Raw genomic sequence first — 11789 nt, 5'->3', positions numbered from 1 at the left:
GACAAGAAAAATAGATCTACAGACAAGAAAAATAGATCTATACCGACAAGAGGATGGAATTACCGACAAGAAAGAAAATAAAAGATAAAACACATTTTATTTATCAATACCATGTTTGATTTGTTCATTTATCAATTATTTATTATCTATTTGGATTGTTTTGTTGTTAATTAAGCCGACAAGAAAAAATGATTTGCCGACAAGAGGTTATAATTAGTCTACCGACAAGAAGCCGACAAGAAAATGAACAATACGATCGTTTTTATTTCTTGATTTATACTAATTTAATTACATGATTGATACAATTGTTTCTGTATCTTAGTTTCTAATAATTTCACTGCATTGAACGGGAACCGACAAGAAGTTAGAATTACCGACAAGAAGCCGACAAGAAAGAATAGAAAGATTATTTATTCGTGTATACTAATTAAATAATATGTACTGGAAAAATTGAACAATTAACAATTTAATTACATGTATATATTTAAAAGAAATTTATTAAATGATATGATAATGGAATAACTTCAATGTTTATTTTGTATTGATTATAATAACTACCAATATATTCCAAATTTCGTACTAATTTAAGGAAAAAAAAGTAAATCACGATATATTTTTATTTTATATAAGTTCGTGTAGGTTGATTATTAGAAATTGTTACAATGAATTAATTCAAACCCTAACTACCTGATAATGAAAAATAGTAATTGGCGATGTGGGCGGGCCCATATTTAGAAATTATAATATCGTACCTTCACCTATGGGCCACGTGCCGATTGACCTTAGGGGACACACGCGCCCACGGGTAACTTGTATACACAAATGTCTGCCAAGAGTAATAATGACCAGCGAAATCTTACACAATGACAACAACACACCAAGTTCATATGCACCTGTATACACTTAACTGGCTGGCTTCCTATGCAGTGAAAACACATATTTACTATTTGGATGAGCATATAATGTCGGTTAACGACAGAAAACCTGTAAAAGTATCAGGTAATGGAAACTGTCTCTTTAATGCTTTGTCAATGGACAGTACTGGCAATGAGAGTCTATCGTCCATGCTTAGAGTATTGACTTGTATAGAGATGGTCCAGAACAAATCGTTGTACGATACTAATGACCATTCGTCTATAAGTCTTGTCTCGCCATCTTACGATGAAGCCTGTAGAGATGCCGCAAAAAACAAGTCATTCTCATCGGAAGTACTGATTGTCCGATTCAATCCGTGTATCCACCAGTAAATGGATAAAACGGTCGGTATTTTGAATACCACATTTATGCCTTTAAAATCAATGAGCAGAGAACCTGTAGCGATTTTGTGGTCTAGCTCCAGCATTGGGAGTAAGAAAACATGGACTCCCGACCACTTTGTCCCTCTGATCAGAGACCTATCATACTAGTATATAGGTCTCTGCTCTGATCAAACCGGGACTTGATATTTCGATAATTGATATTGACAGTATGAGTGAATTTCCACCTCTGAACAGCACACTCAAAGAGTCAGTCGGTGCTTGTCCGACAATATTTGATGAAACGCTGGCAAAGTCTGTCGATTATTCAATGAAAGCGGAATCTGACAGAACTTCTCACGAAATCCCTTTTTACACAAAAGAAGAGTCTTGCGCGGAGTCTAATGCAATAGACCAGTCTCATACAATGGACAAAAGTCATAAAAATCACGCAATCCCTTCATACACAAAAGAGGCATCAAAAGATATGGCCTCAAATCAGAATAAACTAGAGGGCAAGTTTCTAGCCACAGATACGTTATTAGACATTTTGGTGAATGAAAATGCGACTCATACAACGGTTCCACACTCGGTAGATCTAGTCGGCTCAAGTTTTCCTGTCACCACCATTACATCATGCAACAAAACAATCAAAAATATGAAAAAAAATATTAAAAAATAAGCAAATCAAACATTGTATTAATAAATAAATTAAAAAAGCAACTATTTTGTATTTCATTTTCTATCTTATCGGCTTCTTGTCGGTAATTCCAGCCTCTTGTCGGTAGATCTATTTTTCATGTCGGCTCAATATTACCTGTCGCCAACATTACATTAGACAACAAAACAATCCAAAATAAAATACATGTATATAAACAAATCAAACACTGATAAAAAAAAAATAGAAAGCAGCTATTTTGTATTTCATTTTCTTTCCTATCGGCTTCTTGTCGGTAATTACAGCCTCTTGTCGGTAAATCATTATTTTTTGTCGGCTCAATATTACCTGTCACAACCATTATAGACCACAAAATATTCCTAAATAGAAAAAATGAACAAATCATACATTGTATTAATAAATAAAAACTATTTTATCTCTCATTTTCTTTCTTGTCGGCTTCTTGTCGGTAATTCTAACTTCTTGTCGGCTCTTGTCGGTAAATCTAGTTTCTTGTCGGCTCTTGTCGGTGAGACCCACGTTTTATGCGTGCGTGTTTTAGAAGATGGCGGATTCAAATCAAGCAGGGAAACGAAGGGTCTCTTCTGCTCGAGAAACTATGGATTGTAGGTTCATCACTGCAGCATTTATCATATATATATATATGTGTGTGTGTGTTCTACGCAATCAGGACAATATAAATATGTAATAATTCTGACAATAGCACTACAGAAGGCCTAAATCTAGATTTTTTATGGAGACTTTCCAGAACATTCCAGTACTGGCAGTAGGCCTACTGTACGATGCAAAATACCAAATTTGGTAATAGAACAACAGCAGGAACACGTAAACTGCGGACATGGACTCACTTGGTGGACAGGGGAGCAAATGTGTAAATGGGACATATACATCTTAAAAACGATTGAAAACAGATAATTTAATCGGATAACATTTTTTCCAGACTTGTTTGACAAGCTACCATCTTGATTTTCTTCTGGCTACGTGTCACAATACGGCCCGTCAAAATATGCCCTGGAGCATTTCTTAGGTTTTAGTTTGTAGGCCTACTACATCGGCAATGTGTGTCCGATAACATTGTATGCAGTAGGCCTAGGTTTTTCATAAATAATTCCCTTTTCCACAAGTAAATCATGTAGCAGCTTAAGGTTCATGTAAATAGTAAATCAAGTGATATTTATTCAGATTAAAAATCACTATTCTGATGCAATTAAACAGAAGTAACTTGGCCAATTGTTAATATGTATCATTGCAATCCATGGGTCTTGATTTTGACATTTAATTTGTTGAGCTACCTGTTAATTTCGACAAAACAAGCATAAAATGCAAGTTCCAGGAGAACAAATAAAGCTTGCATAGATCAGACATATTGGGGCATATCAGGGCATATCAGACATATCAGTTATATAGACTGTACCATCCCGCAGGACGTTATGTGAAGTTGGACTAGAATATTGTACATACATGCATGTTAACGGTAAAGAGCTTCGCTCTTATTACACGTCTTGGCACTGAAAGAGGAATGTTTTTGAGACAAATGGTTAAATAGTAGAGTTTGGAGCTCTAAATATTTTACCTCCAACCTCTACGGTTGGACTATTTTTTCTAAAGACATGTCTGATAAGAGCATTTTTGAAGATTGAAATGCCTCCCTATATGCAAAAAATGTGCTATACAATTTACTGCCACCGATTGCATTAGGACATTAGGAAGAAGAATGTTGTTTAGATAAGATCCTAGATTTGGTCGCCTCTTACGATATCGTGTAATGGTGCAGCAGGTACATTTCTTACACCCTTCCTGCAGGGCAGAAAGGGCAATGTCTGAATTAATGATGGTTTTGTAGCTATGTGATTTTTAATCAAAACACAAAGTTTCTAACGAACATGTAAATGTTAAAAACAAATATGCTAAAAGTATGATCAAATGAAAATGACTTAAATAGTATAATAGGAGAATACTTATGCTTTTGATACTATATAACAGGTACAGTCAAAGTTATGAATGATCTGAAACACCAGAGGGTTTGCAAACAATGTTAAACTCTCTTGCCAAGTACACAAAAAAATGGGATTTGACGGTAAATACTGGGAAAACTAAAATTGTCGTGTTTAGAAATGGAGGGATACTAAGAGGGAATGAAATATGGACATACGAAGGAAATAGATTGGATGTTGTCGACCAATTTAATTACCTGGGTGTGCTATTAAATTTTAACGGGAAATTCAAACAAACTCAGAAGCAAGTTGCTGACCAGGGGAGAAAAGCATTGTTTGCACTTTTAAATGTTTGTAGGAAAAATTATTTTAATATTGAAACAAAATTAGCAGTATTTGATACTTATGTAAATAGTGTTTTAAATTATGGAGCAGAAGTTTGGGGCTTCCATACCGCTCCGGATATTGAAAAACTGCATGTGAGATTCTGCAAGCAAATACTAGGATTACATAATAAAACTAGTAATGTTATGGTGTATTATGAACTGGGAAGATATCCCTTACAAATTATTAGAAAATTTCGAATATTCAAATATTGGATAAAACTGAGAAATGTAGAAAATTGTATACTTAGGTCATGCTATGACGATATGCTTTGTAATAATGACATATGGTTAATGAGTGTAAAACAAGAATTATACAGAATTGGTCTTGGAAATGTGTGGGAATCTTCCAGTGTAAGTAATAACACTTTTTATATCATAAAAGAACGTCTTTGTGACATATTTAGACAAGAATGTTTTGAAAAAATTAAATCTTCTCCGAAAGGAGCATTGTACCAATATGTGTGTAACTTTGGTCTCCAGTATTACTTATCAAAATCTGTAAATATAATTTATTTAAAGCAAATATGTAAAATTCGATTGTCTGCACATAAGCTAAATATCGAGTGTGGCAGATATAACAGAATCGAAAGACAAAACAGATTATGTACATTATGTGACTTGAATGATGTCGAAGATGAGTTCCATTTCATTTTGAAATGCCCCTGTTATATTGACATAAGGATAAAATTGATTAAGAAATATTATGCAAGACATCCAAGCATGTATAAATTAATTCAACTTCTTACGTGTGAGAATTTGTCGGAAATAAGAAATCTTGGCAAGTATTTGTTACAAGCAAACAAAAGGAGATCTGAGCTGATTACTGCGACTTAGTGTTTACTCTCCACTGTATGTGATGGTGTGTGTGGCGGTGTGTGTGTGTGTGTGTGGCGGTGGCGGTGTGTGCGAGTGTGTGCGTACGCGTGTATAACTGTTGTTGTCTTTGTATTATGTTGTTCTGTATATATGTTATAACTGATAAGTCAGCTGACTTAAAGTAATAAAGAACTTGAACTTGAACTTGATATATGCAAAGGCAGTAAAAAGCTATAAGATAAAATTTCAATGTAATATATTGTTTATTTACCAATGATACAGAAGGGGGAGGCTTACTATAGTTTCCCATCTGTCTGTCTTGTACGTACATCTGCACTAAGTGCTGACAAGGATATTCTGTAAATAGAGAAATAGAGAAGCAACACTCATAGTAGATTTAGCAAGGGCCAGAGTTAGTGACAACCTATCATAATCCTATTGCAAGACTTGACTGCCTTTTTGCATCCTCAATTTGGTCAGTTAACATGTCGTTAATTCTGTCTAACCTGTTTAAGTTTGTCATGTTGTCTTTCTGGTTGCATTAACTTCAAATTCCTACAAGTTGCGTGACTTAAGTAGTAATACAGACTGAAGTCGGGACATGTCTGTAGACACATTAATTCTATCAAGAAATGATGCAACCCAATCAACTTTGCCATGTGCAAGATGCAAAATTTTGCATTTGGAAAATTGCAGAAATTGTTCTTGCTCTACAGATTTCATTAATGACCCAGTTTTTCTGAAACTTCATGCACTTCTCAGCCATCAACTCTAGTACAAGTTATACACATTTCAGTTGCTAGGGGTAAAAACTGTGGTTACTTTACTTAAAATAGTTTCATGATGTCCATGTATGCTTCACCAACTTCATTAATTAATGATCCAATTTTCCTGAGACTTCATACACTTACTATGACTTTCACTATATATCATTTGGGTTTCAGCCAAATTGGGTCAAATTGAAGACATTGCTACTATAAATGGAAGACCTACATGCTCAACAGACTTCAGTCATTACTCGATTTGCTTAGAAACTTGATATAAATACATACGGTAAACCTCCGGTTAGTTCGAACAAACGAATAGTTTGAACACACATTTTTTTCTAGAAAAACAATAATTTTTTGACCAGTAATAGTTCGAACTCGGCCGATTTATACAGACCCACATTTCGAATAGTTCGAACTTGGCATACGAGCCGATTAAAGCTTGGCATGTACGAGAAGATTTAAGTTAGATCGGTCGGTCTCGGAAAATGAACAACATATCGTATCTACAGACATTTAAACATTGTGGTCACGTAATAGCCATCATTTCTTATGTGAGTTCAGGTTGCTCCAGACTGGGTTCAAAATTTGAGGCCACTGTTACTGTAAATAGATTTCTGATGGAACTTCTACAATTACTGTCTCACAAGTAGACCATGCACCATCTTTTTGGCAAATTTGGGTTTCAAGCTCCAGTGATCAAAATTGAGGTTGCAGGCCAGCTTCCTATAGTCTGCTACTATAAATATATGTTAACATACTGACTCTACCAATTTTAATGAAATTTAATAAGGTCTGATTGTCCTAAACTTCATACACTTACGGTATTACAGCTATGATGTCTTAAATGAATTTGCAATTCACTCTCTTGGAATCCAAATTGAGGCCACTCTTACTATAAATAGAATTTAATTGTCGTCCCTCTATGAACTTTGATAATTTTCAATTATATACCATATTTGACCTAATAAGGGCGCCTGCCCTAATAAGGACGCCCCTACCTTTTTTCAAGGAAATACATCTTTGACTGAGTGTCAAAATGGTGTTCAAAAGTAATAATTCATGTGAAATATTTTGCTACTTTATGTGTTCAATTTTCTTCGGCAAATTAAGTAACTGGAACACATGTTTTCGCCACATTTTGTGTATTCCTACAGGCTACAGATGACATGTCAGTGCAAAGAGCACCCAAAACTAAACACACATACATATGATAACTTACCATCTTTATTTGAAGATAAAGTAAAGGCTTCATTCTTGTTGATAAATAACTTTTGTTCAGAACAGAAAGCTAGTAAAAGACATTGTAAATCAATTATTAGGTCAAAGAAAACAATGTCTGATATGATCTGGGAAATCACCTGTTTCTATAAATAGAACACAAAGGGGTTCCATTTGAACATAAATGGTGGAACACACGTTCTCTGGTCTAAAGATCAGCTGGCATGGTTTACAAGTTTACAGGAGTATTCAAATGATGTTTAAGCTTAATATATGATAATGAATAGATATCTTCATCTGGAATATTTTCATGACTGAATATTTTACCGTTTCCACAACCTTGGGTATTCTGCTATAAGGTATAGTCTGTTTCATAAAACTTCAGAATAACTAATCTGAATAAGGGCGCCCCCACTGTCAATTACCCGCGCCCTGCACCCGTATTAGGTCAAATACGGTACATGTATATAGTTTTGTTACTTCAAACTCTTACAACTATCTCTTTTTGCGGTATCACATGTATAGTGCCGTTTTCATAAGCAACATTATAATTAGATATTGTTCTTATCATTTTTTGTTGTGCATTGGTCTTTGTTGAATAGCAAGGGGATTGGTATTGTTTGAGATGCCTTGTTATCAAACAGTGATTGACATATTGTTTTATTTTGCAGCATTATTGGAAATATCCAGACTTCTCAACACAGGTCTTGATGCCGAGACATTGACCACATGTGTAAGACTATGTGAGAGTGGAGTTAACCCTGAGGCTCTGGCTCTCGTCATACAGGAGCTAAGGAGGGAGACAGCTGCAGTCAAAGTAAATGAGCACTTGATTGTTTTAATTGGCTCCTAGACTATATATATAGCTAAGATTCATTCTGTGTATAGAGGGTGACACCTGAAGGATGTCTCAGTACGTATAGTTCAAGGTTAAAAGTGTATTAGTCAGCCATCGGGTTACAGTTCAAAACATGTAGTTCTAGGATTTTATTATATGCAGTTCTAGGTTCATTTCGTTATTATAGTATTTTCATCACTCATTTTTATATTGGGGATCTATTATTTTCTACTTGAAGGCTGCAGAAAGCTGAGAACAACTACATGGAAAGAGTTATAGAATGGAGAGTTTCTTTCAAGAATTTCCAACAAGTGTATCATGAAAGACATGGAGTTGGAGTTGGTGCTTATACAATTTGTATGTGGTAACTGTGTACACTATATTTTACACTAGACTGACAGACATGCTACATGCCTGGCAGTACCACTACATTTACGTGTGTATGCTACAAGATCAGTGTAATCTGAGGATTTACAAAGATTAGGATGGAACTTGCAAGATATAGTACATTTCAAGAAACTGTTAAGTCTCCAATATCATGATTCTGCTTAGGACAGAAGACTTTGAAGAAACTGTTAATGAATATCTAGAAAGCATTGTGCATTTTGCACTGTCCTTTCACATAGCAGGGTCTGCATGTGCATGAAAGTTAATCTTGGTGATACTAAATGGAGCCAGGGGCATTAAATTAATTAGTAGTGCGTGCAAAAATTTAAAGTTTAATTTCCATCATTCAAAAGGTTATTAAAGCAACTTTTAAGTGTAGTCAATCTTGTTTTCATGCTGCACATTCATAAATTAGGAAAAAATATTTGATTCAGTGTTTTTCCTGTCTGGGGTCGAATGTTCATTTGTCCCAATGAAGTCATCCAAAATCTTAAAATCTGGCTCTAATAATGTGATGACATGAAATCCAGCAATCTATGAGCCCAATTTTTTATCCTAATTTTACACTTTTGCTGCACATAAGATTCCCATTTTCTGTTAGTGGGTAATTTCCCTAAATGGCCAGGAAAAACACTGTCAATGAACTTGATGCAAGGTTCATACAGATATTAATGTCATAAGCTTTAAAACAATTTAAGGCCTTTTTGAGGCCATTGAAGTTAAGATGAAGACAGTGTTTCATTTACCCTGGGATATTGACAATAAACCTGTAAAACATGTGTATAATGTAAACGTACATTTTTAACGGTAATCTTATTTTTGCATTTTTTGCACTGGAAACATTCTGCTAAATTATGATTTGTGCTACGTGTAGTTTGTCTATATTGGTTTCTACAGCATTCGTTGTTGGTGTTTAATTCATAATTCCTTAATCTGTTTTAATTTGGTTTTGCATTAAAATTAGAGTGTGTCAAATTCAGTACGTTTACAACTATGGTAAATTCCTATTAAATGTACAAACTATTTTTATTTGACCCATGGGTAAATGAGTCGCTGCAAGGCCTTGTACTTTTGGTGTTTGTTTTTGTAGAGGATGGATTGTAAATTTGTATGCCATGTGGCTTTCGTTTTGTTTTGACCAGAAATTATTTTGCAATTCATTTTGTATGATTTTAGTGCTTTCGCCCATTTTCAACAAATCTTTGTTTTCTGGATTTTTTCCACATTTTTTTTTCAGTGGTTCATGCATGGTAATATTTTTTTAAATTGTCATTTTTAAGACATTTGAATTGAAATTCAAGACCTGAAATACACATATTGTGTTTCAGCCAATGTGTCCTTCTTTAAGGTTCAAGGTAAATTTTTTTCAAACTGACACTCAAATTTCAAGGCCTATTTTAAAGTTTGTATGAACCTTGTCTCTCTCTCATTTGCTGGCAGTAACGCATTTAAGCTACTTTTGCAAAATCAGTCTGAAGACAGATGTCTCGTGATCATGAAGAGACCAGAAAGACATGTTTTCAAGTAAGTGTTGTACTACTGCTTACAAGTTCTGTGAATGATTCCAAGCAGAAAGACACGGGACTTATCCTAGTTTCTTCAGACATTTTCAAAAACATGAATTACAGGCAGCACATATTACTGGTACCATGCTCTTCAATAGTTTTACGCATTGATATCAGGGATAGACATATTAAAGGTTTTATTTTGAAAAAGAAAATTGAATTTCAACTTAGGATATATATTTGGTTTCAAGTTATGGGAAATATAATAACAATATAAAGAGATGATTTGTATTAAACTTAAGATATATTTTGGTTTGAAAAAAAAAAAAATTTCTGGTAAAATAATTACATTAAGAGTAACACATCAAACAAAATACACTGAATTCCTCCATATATTTCATTAAATACAAAAAACCTAACAAAAATAAGCATTGTGGTGAAAAGACATTTGAAATGCTTGTCCACCATCAGTAAAAGGTAAATCCAATTGTACATGTATTACAAAATAATTTGATGTTGTGCAAGGTTATTTTGAGCAGAAAAAATAATTCTGTCTTCTGGAAAATTAATCCCTGAATTCCTTCTTTAAGTTTGGATTCCACAAGTTTGTCATAGTACTGTTTATAATTACATTGTCACTAAGGGCTGCATAATGAAAAGTTAGTCTCGGAACCTAATGATCACCCGTTTGTTGTAGTCCACCTTCATTACAAATACGACGTGTATTCATCAAGGAAATGAAAAGTTAGTCTCGGAACCTAATGATCACCGTTTGTTGTAGTCCACCTTCATTACAAATACGACGCGTAGTTCATCAAGGAAATGAAAAGTTAGTCTCGGAACCTCACCTGTTAGTTGTAGACCACCTTCATTATAAATACGACACGTAGTTCATCAAGGAAATGAAAAGTTGGTCTCGGAACCTCACCTGTTAGTTGTAGACCACCTTCATTACAAATACGACACGTAGTTCATCAAGGAAATGAAAAGTTAGTCTCGGAACCTCACCTGTTAGTTGTAGACCACCTTCATTATAAATACGACACGTAGTTCATCAAGGAAATGAAAAGTTGGTATCGGAATCTCACCTGTTAGTTGTAGACCACCTTCATTACAAATACGACATGTAGTTCATCAAGGAAATGAAAAGTTAGTATCGGAACCTCACCTGTTAGTTGAAGACCACCCTCATTATAAATACGACATATTGTTCAGTGATGTATTGCAAGCTATTGTCCTAATTTGCAAATCATTTTGATTTCTTTGGTTATCAACACCTTGTTGCAATGTCCTGAAGTACAAACTTGATATTTTGATTTGTTTCCTGCTTACATTAAAGTTGGCAGTTGCTCTCAAGCATGTTGTTTGAAGGGTTGTTAGCTTTCAAATTTTCTGGTGACACATGGACATATTCTGTGTACCACATCCTTTCGGTGACCATCAGTGCTGTTGGGCATGGACTGTCATCATCATCCTCCCCCTTTCTCATTAGTGGCACCATTTCAAAGTTCAGAGATTGGCTTACTGGTCCTTTTTCTATAATATTTAATGGTTTTTGTAGTACTTTCTTCAGTGATGATGTTGTTGATGTTGATAAAGTCAACTGTAGACTCATTGGTTGTCCAACGTTTTATTATAGTTTACATACATAGTAAACATACATGCATAGTTCATACAGTAGTGTAATGACTTATCATGGGCTTTCAGCCCAGGACATTGTCTTGGAGTGGCCCCTTGACCGCCCCAAGACTACTGCCCTCGTACTGCTTAATATGTGGTCCTTAAATACTAAAGATACACATGTCCAGTAGTCCAAGTGACATGGTGATATAAACATTTACATAATATAGTTGGATAATACATGCAAATGCCAGGTATTTAACCTTATGCCCCTGGCACTTAACATAGTCAACAGACATGTGGTCAATATAAATAAGATATCCTAGCTTACTTCAGGTCTGGTAAATATTTGTATGACTATACATATACACGTGTACTAATGGACCAATATTTTTGTCTAT

General features: G+C 34.6%; 1 long non-coding RNA gene across 1 annotated transcript; it reads left to right on the top strand.

Annotated features, from left to right (window-relative positions):
- Window positions 1–2597: 2597 nt before the first annotated feature.
- On the top strand, window positions 2598–8641 carry LOC117335460. Its single transcript, XR_004534407.1, has 3 exons — window positions 2598–2941; window positions 7710–7855; window positions 8115–8641. It is a non-coding gene; the product is annotated as an uncharacterized LOC117335460 (long non-coding RNA).
- Window positions 8642–11789: the final 3148 nt, after the last annotated feature.

The sequence above is a fragment of the Pecten maximus genome, chromosome 10 (assembly GCF_902652985.1).
Source record: "Pecten maximus chromosome 10, xPecMax1.1, whole genome shotgun sequence".
NCBI classification, from domain to species: Eukaryota; Metazoa; Mollusca; class Bivalvia; order Pectinida; family Pectinidae; genus Pecten; species Pecten maximus.
This window is presented reverse-complemented; position numbering and strand designations above follow the sequence as displayed.